Raw genomic sequence first — 13,925 nt, forward strand, 5'->3', positions numbered from 1 at the left:
AATCTGACAGGAGTGAGATGGACTCTCAATGTAGTTTTAATCTGCATTTCCCTGATGACTAGTGAGATAGAACATCTTTTTAGATGCTTATATGCCATTTGTATTTCTTCCTTTGAGAATGCTCTATTTAGCTCCATAGCCCATTTTTTGATTGGCTTGATTCCTTATTTAACTTTTTGAGTTCTTTGTATATCCTAGATATTAATCCTCTATCAGATATATAGCTGGTGAAAACTTTTTCTCATTCTGTAGGTTGCCTCTTTGCTTTTTTCACTGTGTCCTTTGCAGTGCAAAATCTTTGTAATTTCATGAGGTCCCAGTGATTAATCTGTGGTTTTATTGCCTGAGCAATTGGTATTGTATTCAGAAAGTCTTTACCAAGACCAATATGTTGAAGGGTTTCCCCTACTTTTTCCTCTAGCAGTTTCAGAGTTTCAGGTCTGATTTAAGGTCTTTAATCCATTTGGACTTAATTCTTGTGCATGGCGAGAGAGAAGAATCGATTTTCATCCTTCTGTAGATATATATCCAGTTTTCCCAACACCATTTGCTGAAGAGGCTGTCTTTTCTCCAATGAATATTTTTGGCACTTTTATCGAATATCAGGTGGCTATAGCTACCTGGACTTACATCTGGGTTCTCTATTCTGTTCCACTGATCTACATGTCTGTTTTTTTTTTTTTTTTTTTTTTTTTTTGCCAGTACCATGATGTTTTTGTTACTATGGCTCTGTAGTACAGGTTAAAATCAGGTATGGTGATACCACCAGACTTACTTTTGCTGTTCAGTATTATTTTAGATATTCTAGGTTTTTTTTGTGATTCCAAATGAATTTTTGGATTGTTTTTTTCTATTTCCATGAAGAATGCCTTTGGAATTTTGATAGGGATTGCATTAAATGTATAGATTGCTTTTGGTAAAATTGCCATTTTCACAATATTGATTCTTCCAATCCAGGAACAAGGGATGTTTCTCCACTTTCTAGTGTCTTCTGCAATTTCTCGCTTGAGTGTTTTAAAGTTCTCATTGTAGAGATTCTTTACTTCCTGGGTTAGGTTTATTTCAAGGTACTTTATTTATTTATTTATTTTTGATGCAATTGTGAATGGGAGTGATTCTCATCCTTTGTGTGTTTGTTGTCAGCATATATGAAGGCTACTGATTTCTGTGTATCTATTTTGTATCCTGCTACATGGCTGTAGATTTTGATCAGCTCTAACAGTTTGCTAGTAGAGTCTTTAGGGTCCTTTATGTATAGAATCATGTCATCTGCAAATAAGGATAACTTGATCTCTTCCTTTCCAATTTGTTTCCCTTTTATGTGTGTCTCTTGCCTTGTTGCTATGGCTAAGACTTCCAAAACTATATTAAATAAAAGTGGGGACAGTGGACACCCTTGTTTCTTAGGATTAATTAAGACACTTCTCCCACAGACACTTTCAGAGGGGTTACCTCACAATCTTTTAACTATCACTTAAAGTTTATTGAGTTGTAAACATCATTGAACAACTGAATGTATCTATTACCAAAGGGAGACAATAGAGCTGATTAATCAATACAGCTATGTTGAACTGCCAACTAATATGCACATTCTAAGTCCTCTTCTAGTTCGTAGCATGAGGCTTAATTAAGGAACTTCCTCCTTCTCTCCTGCTTCCTTATCATCATGTACAGTCACAACAGCTCAAATTGTCAAAAAAGGCCCTGCTTACTTGTCATGGTACAGTGGCATTAAGGGGCACTCTTTCTTAATCAAGCATATTCTCCAAGTATATGAATGGCTTAGACAATGTGACAGTTGACGTTGTCACCCATACACATACTACTTCTGTAACTGCCTCTGTAGAGGCTATGCTCTACCATTCCTGGAATAAGCCTGCTAAAAAAAAAAAAAAAAAAAAAAAAAAAAAAACCTTAGTTTTTCCCTTGACATAAGCTTCCTTGGCGAGTCCCACCCCAAATCACGGTGGAAAAATTACATCCGTTTCATAAAACTTTCAAGTCCCTATACTCTACTACGCAGGTGGGTCACTACTGAACAGAGGAGCCTCGTCAACCAGCAGAAACTGGGTTCCAGAGCTCCATGTCTTCTTCGGCGCTAGCAGCTGTCTCCAGACTATTGTGGGGAGGCCCCTCTGTTTGCCGGGGGTCCAAGAGCAGTTCAGCTCTCTGCAGGAAGGCAGCGCTGGCAACTGCAGGCTCTGGCATTGGACCACGGCTCTGGCTTATCAGGGAGCAGTTCAGGAAGAGGTTTCCGGAGGACCAGCTCCGTGGAAGGCCGGCTCATGGACTCCATCGTCTTCTCTGTAGAGCCTTCATCAAACCCCCCCGCGAGCCTGTTTTCATGGTGTCAGGAAGGGCAGGACTGGGGAGGTGGTTCACATTTCTGTCACTTTCAACTTCGTCATCTTCGTCCGTTATTCTGTCCTCCGTCTCCCGCAGCCTCCTCCGGGCAACCTCACGCCGCGCCTCTCGGGTTGTCTGATCCATTTCTTCACAAACAGCCTCTGGCGTCCCAGGTCCGGGAAGGCCACTAGGCCGTGGGCCCACGCCATGGCTTCCTACAGTCTGCGTGTTCGAGGCCCGCTCTGCAGCTCGTAGCTCTGCTTCCGCCAGTCGGTTCTTCCTCACTGGAGCCTCGTCGTCGTCCGCCTCGCGCTTGGGTTTCTTTCTGCAGTGACTATTTCTTAAAGCTGTCATGAGGGACAGGTAGAGACTAGAGTTGTTTTGTTTTGTTTTGTTTTTAATAAGATTTCTACTGTGTGGTTGTGCAAAGCTTTCAGGTTCCTTGAAGAAAAATAGATATATCATGACCACATGTACTTCTCTCCCTCTGACTAGCACGGGATCTGAATATACCTTTTAAAATACATCAGTGCTCGGTGAAAACATGAGGTTTGACCAAGTCAATGATAACGTCCTTTGAGTCCAAGGATGTCCTAAGCAAATTCCAGAGTAATTAGTGGCTTAGGGAATAATTATATTCTCAATGGCTTACCTAGAATCTTTCTTTTTTCAGCAATAAGGAATGTATTAATATTTTATGTCTTTTATTGAGTAGTTGGGAGAAGGCTAGGTTGAGTATCTTTCAAGGATATATACAAAGATCAGAATTTTCAAATGGCCTTTAAGTTTACCTGAATGTCTGGGTGGGCAAAAAGGAAGCAAAATTTTAGTAGGAGCCAGGCATGGTGGCACATGCCTTTAATTCCAACACTTGGGAGGCACGGGTAGGAGGATCGCTGTGAGTTTGAGGCCAGCCTGAGACTACATAGTGAATTTCAGGTCAGCCTGGGCTAGAGTGAGACCCTACCTCAGGGAAAAAAAAAAAAAAATTAGTAGGAGTTTTCAGTCCTTTATACTACATGTTGAGTAGTTGAAACCCACAGTTGAACCAATAGCTGTAATCAGTGGCTTCCAGATGTCAAATCTTTGGTCTGAATGAATAAAGGAGTACAAGCAATGACCTTCCAGTGTCTGGGGCAAAGGAGAAGCTGAGAGCTCTTCCATTGTCTCTTCCACCCCGTACCCCCAACACACAACTTCCTGGTTACAAGAAATACTTCTTTTGCTTGCTTTTACCTATATGAATATCCTTCTGTAGAAATTATTATACATTATAGCCTAAAACATATTACACACACATGACATGAATCATCAGACCTACTGATAAAGACTCAAAATAGGAAGCAGTAAGAGACTGAGGATTTCTACTGGGATTTTGCAAAGCTGCTGTGAGGTTTGTGTTGATCATATGACTTTAGATGAATCCCTTGACTTCTGTGTGCCTCAGTATTCCCATCTACATGCCCTAACATCTGTTGTCATATTACTATGTTAGAAAAATGAGATACCTCCTAAAGTGTTCAGTAAGGGATATAAAGGTTATTAAAGTGGAAATATCAATGAAAGGTATGTTGCTAGTCATTCAAAAAGATACATTTTTCTTGCTGGGGAAAACCCCAGGATAATTTGTGTAATGTGGCTGTCAGCTCCCTTTTATGTATAGAAAATAAACATAACTTCTTTCAAAAGAGATAAAGTTCCAAAGATTAAGCTTAGAATTTCACTGTAACTGCCATCTGGAGTAGTCTTTTATTTCATTATAAAATCATGGCCTTTGTTTCAACAAAGAAGTATGGCCACAAAACATTTTCATGGTAGGAATAAGGAGGTTAGTTTGGGCTCCAGGGTTGTAGGAATATAGAGGAGACAGGCTCAAGTAGAAGCAAACAGATCCTAATGAAGTCGGCTTTGTTTAGAGGTGGGGGAGGAGACACAGCTGCTCCTATGAATCTAAAATAAATAAATAAAGACTTATTGTTTAATTATTCAGTTGCTTACTCCCTGTAAGTGATATGAGTGAAGGGAGTTGAATAATCTATTTAAATTAAACTGTCATAGTGCTTTTTTTTTTTTTTTTTTGAGCCTTAGTCACCGCTCCACTTCACCTGGGGAAGTTTACTTCGGTGTGTTGTCAGCAGCCTGGTATTGTAGACCATATTGTCCTTGAAGGCAGCAGTGTTAAATGTCTGAGGAGCCTGTGCAGGCAGAGAGAGGCTCAGGACACCAGTGTGAACCCCAGATTCCAGCAAAGAGGCACAGGCTCTGTGAAAAGGCAAACACATACCTGGGATAGGTGGTAGTCTGTAATTCTAGGGCAGACCATTCCTTTGGTTGCATATGAGATCATTTCTTTTGAACAAAAGTTGAACTTTTCTAGAGGATTCCCCTCTCAGTGTTCAAAGTTCTCTCTGATCTATCCCTGACTCACTGCAACCTTTTGTTCCATTGCTTCATTTGTGACCTAAAGGGTGCAGATGTGATTTTGCCCTTGATAACTACCAAAGGCAATGGCTTCCCACAGGGGCCACCATGGCCTTGGGATGACTATGCGGTTAGACTACTAATTGCGGCCTCTGATATTCATCACAAATGCCTAGGCATGAAGACATTCCAGTCTAAGATTCCCTTTCTTCCTGTCTTATGAATTTGCAGTTGCACGTAGTTTCTAAGGGGAGCAGGTGGCTTATCTGTCATTAGCCAGGCCCTCATTCTTCCTCACTCTCACCTTTCTGATAACATGCGATTGCTGTGAATATCACACTATCTAAATTTTAACCATTATTTTTCTTCATCAAGGTCCTGTTCAAATTCCATCCACTCCGGGAGGCCTTCTGGGTCAGACTACCTTGCCTCTATCAAAATCAGTTTTTCTCTTGGTGACAGCATGCCTCCATCTGCTTCACTGTTACCTTTCTACCGCTCACTTGATATTTTAGACCTTGGGTCTGTCTGTGTCTGTCTCCCTGACTAGACTGTTAACTACTGGGTCTCAGGACTCATGTCTTATTTATCTTTCCATTACTCCTGGTGCTTTCTTCAGGGCAGGGAGGCACTCAAGAAATGACTGAGTTGAAAAGAATTTCTTGGGGGATGGAGAGAGAGCTCAGTTCATAAAGTGCTTGCCTCACAAACATCAGGCCCTGAATTTGAACCCCAGTAACCATGTAAGATGTGGTGCAGGTTGGCATATGCCTGCAATCCCAGTGCACCGGAGGTGAAAATAGGCAGATCACTTGTTAGCTAATCTAAATTGACTGGTGAACTCCAGGCCAATGAGAGATCTGTCTCAACAAAGAGGCAAATGACATTCCTGTAGAAGGACACTTAAGAGGTTTTCCTCTCACCTCAACATGCAAACACACATTTGCATGTACATCCACATCCATGTAAACACACACACATGAAAAACCAAAGCAACAAAATTTCTTACTTGCCGTCACAAGGAAATGGTCTGTCAGTAAAGCCTTGGGAATCTAGTAGAAGCAGTTAGAATCTCTATTCCTATTAACCTGATTAGATGGTTAGCTCTTGAGAAGGTAGTTAGCTCCTTGTTCCCAGGCCAAAGTTAATTTAAAAAACAGCTGGCTCCAAGAATTCTAAATCCCTAATGCATTTTTAGAGTCTGGTGGCAAAGAAAGCTATGTCAATTTTTGCCAGATTAATGACGGTACAGAGAAGTAGCCTAAACAAATATTCCAGAGATAGCAAGCCTTGGCATTCACTGAGAACAGAGACCAAGCCATGCTCTACTTAACCTGCATTTGGGCATCAAATTAAAAATGGGGTCGTTTATGCATTCGAGTGTTCAGTGAGTCTGTACTATGTTCATGGTATTGCTAGACATTTGAAGCTCAAGAAGATACAACCTCTGCTCTTAAAAACATTTGTGGTTTCACAGAGGATGACAAGATATCACTGAAGCGACCAGTGTAAGGCAAGTGAGAAAATGCCAGTTATAGGGTTCAGATCTCATAGGACAAATTCAAGACAGCTTGAACAATGTAAATTTGAGACCAGCATTGAGCATGAATAGTATTTTAGTAGATAGGCAAACTATATGAGCAAAGTGAAGAAATAGGGAAATGGGGAACCTGGAAATAATATTCTGGTTTACTAGGATGGGGGCTATGTCCGTACAGTGATGAGCAAGAAATAAGATGCCACATGTGTAAGGTTCATTCTGTGGAGGACATTGCTTCTCAAATGGGCAGCTGGTATTAAAAGTTGAAGGGAGTAACATGTGAGAAAAGGAGTTTGGTTGGAGGAATACATATTTTAAACCAGGGTTTAGCAAACTATGACCAGTGGGACAAAACTATGCTGTTATAAAATATTACTTAACAGAGCCCTGCCCCTTTATTATGTACTGTCTGGACGCTTTGGGGCTATTTAGAAATGGCTGTGACAGAGACTCCTGGCCATGTGGCCATACGAAGTCTCTGAGGTTTTACAGACATGTTTGCTGACCCCCTGCTAGACATATCATTCATTCATTCAGCCATTCATTTATTGATTGATTGCTTCAAGCATTCAGTACTCATTGAGTGCTAGGGATATGCTTTTGCATTTTTCCTCTATGATTTGATCTTTATTCAAATTGCTTAGAGAATTCAAATTTTTGTGTAATTAAGTATTAAACATGCAGTTTCTTCAAGTGCTCTGAAAAATATTCCATTTTCTAGCACTTTTGACTAATGTTATCGGGACTGAAGTTCAAGCAATAGTTATATCAGTGAGACAGGTTCAAAAAGTGATCATAAGTATTTGTTAATTAATGTAGGAGGAATATTTTCATAGTGTATATTAAAGACAGAGACCAACTGTATGAGGTAAGCAAACTTTAGTTTTCATTATCAGTAACTGTTTGACTTAATTTCCTCTAAGGGAAGATGGCAGCAGAAGGAAAGAATTAGAATCAGTCTAGCCACAGCCTTGTCCTCACCACCTCCACCCCTTCTGCTGTCTTGTGAGCAGCTGTGGGATGCGAACGTAGTTCAAGGCTGACTGTATACGTTTGCAGGAGCTGTTGCCATGCCTGGATGGCTAAAGCAGCACAAGTTCATTTCTCACAGGGCTGGAGACTCACAGTCTGAAATTAAGGTTGGCTTCCTCCGCAGCCTCTCTCCCTGACTTGTGGAGAGCTGTCTCATCTATGTCTTATTGTAGTCTTGCTTTTGTGCATGTCTGTGTTGTGATCTTTTATTTATAAGGACCCTAATCAGGCTGGATATCTTGTACTTGGGCAGGGCAGACACAATAATGCCAACTACAGCACCTTCTCTTGGGCTATCTCTATGTTATGGTCCCCACAGCTGCAGGAGAATCAGACTTTCTCATCTGCTGGCTCGGGGTCCTAAGCACAAGTGTTGTACTGAGAACAGCAGAAGCTTCCTCTTGTTTTGTTACCCAGCCTCAGTCATCACACAGCCTCATGGACACCATATTGTCTGGTCCACACATGACAACCTTGCCCAAGTCCAAGGAGAAAGGAATCAGACTGCATTACTAGACAAGAAAGGTGGGGAAGTAGTAGTTTCACAAGGTGTATGAGAAATGTGAAATGTGAATTACTGATGTAGCCATCTTTTGGAAATAAAACCTGCCACTAAAAACAATCAGGTCATCCCAATCAACAGCTAATATACATTTTTTTTTTTTAAATTTTGAGAGAGAAAGAGGCAGATGAGGAGAGAATGGGCACACCAAAGCCTCTAGTCACTGCAGATGAACTCCAGATGCCTGTGGCACCTTGTGCATCTGGCTTACATGGGTACTGGGGAATTGAACCTGAGTCCTTAAGCTTTGTAGGCAAATGCCTTAATTGTTCAGCCCTCTCTCTAGCCCAACATATAGTTTATTTTTTAAAATTTAATTAATTAATTAATTTATTTATTTATTGGTTTTCTGAGGTAGGGTCTCACTCTGGCCCAGGCTGACCTGGAATTCACTATGTAGTCTAGGGTGGCCTCAAGCTCATGGAGAACCTCCTACCTCTGCCTCCTAAGTTCTGGGATTAAAGGCATGTGCCACCACACCTGGCTCCCAACATACAGGTTTTTTTTTTTTTTTTTTTTAAATTTATAGAATGTCACAAATGTGGACTGGAGAGATGGCTTAGTGGTTAAGGCTCTTGCCTGCAAAGCCCAAGGACCCATGGTTGATTCTCCAGATCCCACATTAGCTACACACACAAAGGTGAGGAAAAGGCAAGGTTGCACATACCCACAAGGTGGTGCAAGCATCTGGAGTTTGATTTCAGTGGCTGAGGCCTTGGCATACCAATTCTCTCTTTCTCTCCCTCTTTGTCTCTGTCTCTTTCTCTCTAAAATTTAAAAAATATATATGAGGATTAATACTAAATTATAAGTCTAATGTCAACAGTGGAGAAATGATTGCTGGAATCTTGTCATTGGTCTCATCCAGCCATAGAAAAAGCTATCTACAATGATGAATAATAAAAGGGGAAATGTCAGCTACGTTACCAATTAAATTACATTAGAGGAAACAGCTGGACTTATAGCCACAATCAGGCTTTCTACTAACCTCCTTCCTGGGTTAAATTCTTCCGCCCAGTGTCATAGACCATGGTGCCCCAGCAGGTTTCCCTCATGGAGGACCTGGAATGTGTGCTTCTGCAGGCCAGCAGATCCTGGGGAAAAGTCACTGTGTGTTGAGGTTTGTGTAGAGGTTTGAATAAGATGTCCCCCATAAACTCGTGTGCTCTGAATGCTTGGTTCCCAGCTGGAGCCAATTTAGAAGGTGGAGCCTGCCTGAGGAGATGTGTTACTTCGAGCAGACATTGAGGTTTATTGGCCCTCAGTTTGCCAGTGTTACTTGAGCTCACCCCTCTGCACAGCGATGTCCAGCCTCTGCTCATTCCATGCTTTCCCCTGCCATCATGAAGCTTCCCTTGAAGACTGTAAGCCAAAATAAATCCTTTCTTCCCATCAGCTGCTTTTGGTCAGGTGCTTTGTCCCAGAGACTAGAAAGGCAAGTGCAACAGTTTGTAACTCATTCACTCCACCATAATGACTATGTGGATCATTGAACAGATGAACATCAGATTTACCAACAGATATATCACTCTTCCTGCCTTAGAGATGGGCTCAAATGACCCATGACTTCTCGAAAGTGAATCACAGCCATCGTCTTTCGACAAACGCATAAAACAAGGTTGCACTCTTTTTGGCACAAGAGTTTACAGAATATTAGAAGATTTAGAGTAAAACTCTAAGACTTTTGCTTCTAAAAATATGAAAATGTTTGATATACATTTCAGTAAAAATCTACCCTACTAGAAAGTGGCTGTAGCTACCACAGGTCCTTATAACTTACCCAACAGTAACAGAGTTTTGCTTGCAATTAGTGGTTATGCTGTACTCTCCTTTGAACAGAAGGCCAGGTCAGGAGCACAGTGTGCTCCAAGGAGTTTCCTTGGCGACTTATTAAATGTTTTCTAGGAAAGCATCAACTTGGTTATTTTTTCAGGTCATCTGCCTGTGCTTGTAGTCCCTTGACGTGTAGAAATCGTGGGACATTGTGAGAGTGGTATTAAGAGCCTTTCAGTAGGTAACAGAGACCAGGGGAAGCAATTCTCATAGCTGGTAAGAGCCTGTGGGAAGACTACTTGCCCTTCTTTTGTCTTCCCAGAGTTGTAAGGAAGTCTTTATCATGTGAAAAGCTCAGGAGGTCAGAGTGGTTTGGTAATGCTAAGTAAATAAACATGTCCAGAATCTTAATGTTTTAAGGAAGAGAGTTTTATTTCTTTTTCACACTACAAGGATGCACACGGTGTAAGAACTAGGAATTCTGCTTCTTGTCATTATCAACCTAGAACCTCCCTGACAAAGTGGACACCTCTTGAAACATTGCCAACAGCTGTAATAGAGGGAAAGGGAGTTAGAGCATGCTGCTCACTGGCTCAACTTCTGCTCAGGAATAACACATTTCTGCTCACAGCTCATTGGGCAATGCATGTCACATGGCCATGTCTAAGTACAAGGTTTGCTTTCCTACCATGCCCAGTAGTCAGAGTTGCAGCACTATTCAAAATAGCTAATTTGGGGAACTGACTTAGGTGTCTGTCAAAAGAAGACATAAAGGAAATATGGAATTTGTCACAAAGAAGAATGAAATTAGGTCATTTGCATGAAAATGAATGCAATGGGAGATTGTCATATTAAGTGAATTAAGTCAGTCTCAAAAAGGCAAACATCATGTTTCCTCTTATTTGTGGATCCAAAATTCATAAAATCATATATGTATTGATGGCATATCTGGGCACTTGAAGGGGCTAACAGGAAGGGAAAAGGGGAGAAGGGAAAGAGAAGTATGGCAGGAATATGCTTAATGATATACTTGTAGGAAAATGGCCTTATAAAACCCAGTAAAGTCAATAAAAATGTCAGTCAGGAAAAAATAATTGGACATTGGAAGCGTTTGGTGGGCAGTACTAAGTGCTGGGACATAACTCCCTGCAATCTTTTTCCTTCAGAGAGAAAGTGCTCTGAGTGAGTTCATTTGACTGGCTTATGTTTCCCTAAGGAAATGATTAGGTATTGTTCTCTGAAAGACTTCAGGGAGTGTTCAGAGGTATTCAAACAGACATTTTAATCTTCAAGGTATTTTAGCTACTGAAAGCCACATATACTGTCTTCAAGATTTGGGATTTTTTTTTCTCTTTACTCTGCATGTCTTGCAGTATAAATCCCACACATTCACTGATTGTTGCTCTGCAGCTCCTGCCTCCACTTGACTTCTCTTTGTAGAGAAAAACTATTTTTGATAAATGTTGCCTGATGTGGTGGAGCACGCCTTTTATCCCAGCACTTGGAAGGCAGAGGTAGGAGGATTGCCGTGAGTTCTAGGCCACCTTGAGAGTACATAGTGAATTCCAAGTCAGCCTAGAGTGAGACCCTACCTTGAAAAAATAAAAACCAAAAACCAAAAGAAAAAAGAAAGAAAGAAAGAAAGAAAGAAAGAAAGAAAGAAAGAAAGAAAGAAAAATGTTGTGCTTTATGAAAGCATATTTTCAAAATATGTGACTTGCAGGTAGGAGTAGTTTGATCTGATTGAACACTGTTTTTCTTTTACTAAGGAAGGTTAATGAGGAAGATTTGTATATACTATAGAAGATAGTCATGGGGGCTCCACATGGTGAGAGAAAATATATGACAGAAAAACTGTATGATGCTATATTAGTTTAAATTATTTTCATCAAAGAATCAAAAACCCAGTAGTGGTCCCTTTAGATTTTACTTAGTTTATCTGAAAAATGAAAGATATTATTAGAATTCTGTTTTATAAATATCTTCTCTTCTAAAATATGTAATGCACAAGAACACAATTGCTGAACCTCTCCACATCAGGATCTAGGAAAGACTCGGCCTCAGGCCTCAGGAAGCAAGACCATAGCTCAGATTGCTTGGCATCTCATAATATATGAACACAGTCAGAGTTTTACATATCAATAGATTTCTAATGACTGGTTTGAGTAACTATTACCCTTTGGATCAAGAGTAGGGTTAAAGATGGCCTCAATAAAAGAAATGTAGAGCTCACTTTCCCTTTGGGAAAGTGGAATAAAACTGTCCTTTATATCAGCAAATAATCTTTCCGAAGCCTTCTTCTAGTTTCTGACTTCCTTCAGGAAGCTTGGCTGTTTCCCCTTCTACATACAGAACAAGCCTTTCAATGGTCTTCTTGCAGGTTAGCTGGCCCTTTGTTTTATGTCCCTGACAGAGAGGCAGTTCCATTTACCTCTGGCAGCAGAGGCTGCATTTCTTCTCTTAGCTGTATGTGCCTTCTTTTCATCTAAGCTACAATGAACAACTTTTGCAAAGAATGAAAAAAATAGTTGCACATCACGACAAGCATGCTACCCCCTGGTGCAGATTGAAAAACAGAGTCAGAACTACTTAAAAATGGTTTCATTTCCTTAAGCATACAGATGATATTTGTATTTAGAAGGTCGAGTTCTGACTATAATCCCAATGGAGTGATTGTTCACAGACACATCCTTATTTGTTTGGCATCTCTAAAACTAGCCCTGCAATTAAAACATAATTATACTTTAGTTTTTCATGGTACCATTCACCAAGGAACAGAAAGGGCTCTACACACATTAATTAAGCAGCACAACACCCCATGAGGAAGGTAGGAGTTATCCTCCTCGTCCATGTGGTGGCATGAACTGAAGAATTTATTAATTTACCCCCGATCACAGTGGGACTTGCTGTCTAAGTGATCTCACCCTTCACTTAGGAGAACTTTTAACAGAATTTTAAAAGAATGTCTTGTTGGCACCATTTTATATTATTTTAAAGTTTTTTTGTTAATATTTGCTTTTGTGAGTTCTTTTATTTACTCCAACTTCATGTCAGAACAAAAAATGGAAAAACACTTTCCTGTATTTTTATTAAGGTGATTTAAATGTGTGTTCTTTTTAATCTTTTCCCTTCCCTTTCCTACCTTAAAGTAGATTAAAGTAATACAGTAACACATGTTACTTTACATATTTTGTATTATATTGTATTAGTATGTTACATTTATGTTATTTTTGTATACAGGTTTTGCACATCTATAATATATTATGTAATATACATTAAAAACACATACAGAAAAGCAGTGTGTATATACAGTGAACACATGCATACAGAAAAGACCACTAGTCACGACTGGCAAGTATCAGATGTGAACTCTCCTGTGTGCACCCTGAAGCCCCCTGTGAGCCCGCTTCCTGTCACTGCCCTCCCAGAGGAAACTAACATCCAGAATCTTAAACTCATAGATCACTTTTACCAGGTTTTATTCTTTAGAATTGTGTAGATGGACTCCAACTACAGTGGCTGCATACACTCTTTAATTATGTTGAAATTTGTCAAGGATATCCTTTTCCTTTTCACATGCCAAGGACATGGAGATAAACAGATGATGTGCACTAAGAAGTTGCTTTGTCTTATCTGTGCTTCTTATTAAGAGGACTCAGAACTGGTTGCCCAATTGGAGGGGTGTTAATAAGCATATTTTCTCCCTAAACCCTCAAATATTACCTGACCATATTGCTTGGTTGCGTTCACAAGACACAGCTTAGAAACATGGAAAGACATAGCTTCCAGGTAGGCCTGGGTGTTAATACCAGCACCAGCAGCTACCAGCTCTGTGATCTTGATTCACCTAGCCTCATTCAGCTACTCCAACTCCCACTTTTCTCACCCACCAGATGGTTGCTAGGGTTAGTGAAAGATATGATGTTAAATAGATAGCACTGTAGGAATTCAGTACATCTTTTTTTTTTGGCCTGAACTGCCTTTTTATCCTACCAAATGGTAGTCTGATTGACCTGGATTATACTTTGGGAGTATTAAGACTATGTACTTAAAGTTAAACAAATAACTGTACATTAAGTATGAAAACATTTATATTCAAAGATACCTCCAACATGAAGGACACACTATATATTAAGAATTTCTTTCTGAAACACTAATGTTGCATATATAGGGTCAGTATGTGTGATCTCTTCTCTGATTGTCAGAGATGTAATAAAAAAATATGACCTGACAGTGGTTGTCATGACACCC

General features: G+C 40.2%; 1 protein-coding gene and 1 pseudogene across 3 annotated transcripts in view; one reads left to right on the forward strand and one right to left on the reverse strand.

The window, feature by feature from the left end:
* Rasgef1b (RasGEF domain family member 1B) overlaps window positions 1–13,925 on the forward strand; it is a 568,755-nt gene that overhangs the window by 322,249 nt on the left and 232,581 nt on the right. The gene's annotated exons all lie outside the window — the stretch shown is intronic.
* Window positions 2,053–2,700, reverse strand: LOC101614177 (annotated as a pseudogene).

This window comes from Jaculus jaculus, chromosome 2, assembly GCF_020740685.1.
Source record: "Jaculus jaculus isolate mJacJac1 chromosome 2, mJacJac1.mat.Y.cur, whole genome shotgun sequence".
Lineage (NCBI taxonomy): Eukaryota > Metazoa > Chordata > Mammalia > Rodentia > Dipodidae > Jaculus > Jaculus jaculus.